The 1,861-nt window shown below is 32.8% G+C and overlaps 1 pseudogene; it reads right to left on the bottom strand.

Annotated features, from left to right (window-relative positions):
- Positions 1 to 258: 258 nt before the first annotated feature.
- On the bottom strand, positions 259 to 1,395 carry LOC136209828 (thaumatin-like protein 1; annotated as a pseudogene).
- Positions 1,396 to 1,861: the final 466 nt, after the last annotated feature.

The raw sequence follows: 1,861 nt of genomic DNA, 5'->3' as shown, positions 1-1,861 counted from the left end.
TCCATAATTAATTATGGATCTACAGTGATTTTGGCAGCTAATGCTCTACTTTTATAAGGGCATAAATGGGAAATAGTAATTAACGATCCTAGATTATAGTAAAACGTGAAACAAGAATATATTCATCTTGGTTACACAATAAAGGGAGTAAATCATAGAATTCAGATTAAAAAAAAAAAAAAACATATGTTTATATAAAATTTCATCGTAAAAACAATATATTCATCTTCACAACGAGTGGAGATGAAATTATATGAAACACCACGAAATTTAAAAGTGTCATTTCCAAAATGACTTTTATTTAAAACTATAAAACCCGCTATATATATTTTTAATTACTGTCCATAATATGGACAACAATCAAAATCTTATAATTAGCTTAATTAGGGGCAGAAAGTGATATCATAATTAGCTCCAGTATTGCAAGTAAATGTGCTGGTTGGATCATCCTGAGCATAACTATAAGCATCTGGGCATTGTTGCTTGAAAATATTGGCGTAGTTTGTTGGCGGACAAGATCCTCGAGCACTATAATTCTACGTGCAGCAATATTCCGGCTTCTGCAGTGCGTCGCAGGCACTTTTGCAAGCAACCACATTATCAGGCCCGGGAAACGCTAATTCTTGAGGACAAACAGCTGTCACCCCTCCACAACTTACTCTATTACATTTATCGCCAGTCGCCCCTTGCTGCGGGGAAATTGAGACTGCAAGGTTAAACCCGTTGACATTAGTCGTAGGTATCTTTTCCGGCATTTCGTGCAAAAGTGAATTCTGCTAGGGTAAGTGGCGGTGCTCCGCCCTTTCCTTGGCATGCTACTTGTCCTGAACCACAGTCTCCAGTTAAACAACTGAATCTACCATTGGAGTCACTACATTGCGTTCGGCCCCAGAATATGCCGCTAAATGAGGCTGGAACATCAATGGCTTTGTTTCCTCCGTTGGGGTCCAAGGAAAAGCCGGTTTCCGATAGTTGAGCTCCGTCGCCATTTAGAGTTGCTGGCCAGACCGGGAAGTCACAACGGTTTGTGAAAGTCACGGTTATTGAATGGATTCCTACATAAATTTTTCATTAATTAATAATATGATAAACAAAAATGTTAGTTTGAGTAACAGTTTGTAAATTCAACTGTAAACCGCTTTAAAAATAACCTTTATTTAAACTTTCTTTTTTTAGAAAAAAAAGATTTTTAGTTGAAAGTAATATAATTTCTAACACGATAACATAATTTATAGGGATAACAAAAATGATATGAGACGATTGACATAATATATATAAATGTATAAAATTAAATAAATGAACTACTACTACTACAAAAAAAAAAATATATATCATACCATCAAAGAGGAAGGTGCAGATTAGAGCAAAGATCAACAAAGCCATGGTTGAGTATGCTCAATTTGAACAGAGGTGAGTGGAATTGTAAGGGAGCAGAAGGGGTATATATATAGAAGGATTTTTTTTTGTGCAAATTACAAAATTAAATTTTCTTGCAAAGACAATTTTTTTAAAGGTAAATAATTTATTAATATCTCTTTTTTTTATCTAGCAAGTTGTTTAGTTTTTTTATTTTGAAAAATAAATTATAAACTCCCTGTCTTTTATCATTATTAGCCTTTTGGTTATTTTGTCAATTTTTTTAGATTTTTAACCGTTATATTCGGTATAAATAGGTAGGCAGAAAATAACAAAGTAATATGGTTATTTTGTATTGAACTATAACAGTCCTGAAAGTTAAGATATGTTTGATTAAAAATCTAAAAAAATAGATAAAATGACCAAAAGGTTAACGGTGAAAAACGATATGAAGCTTATAATGTGTTTTTTAAAATAAGAAGACTAAACGGTATGTTACGTAAAA

The sequence above is a fragment of the Euphorbia lathyris genome, chromosome 10, assembly GCF_963576675.1.
Source record: "Euphorbia lathyris chromosome 10, ddEupLath1.1, whole genome shotgun sequence".
Lineage (NCBI taxonomy): Eukaryota > Viridiplantae > Streptophyta > Magnoliopsida > Malpighiales > Euphorbiaceae > Euphorbia > Euphorbia lathyris.
The sequence above is the reverse complement of the archived record's forward strand: the minus strand, read 5'-3'. Positions and strand labels throughout refer to the sequence as shown.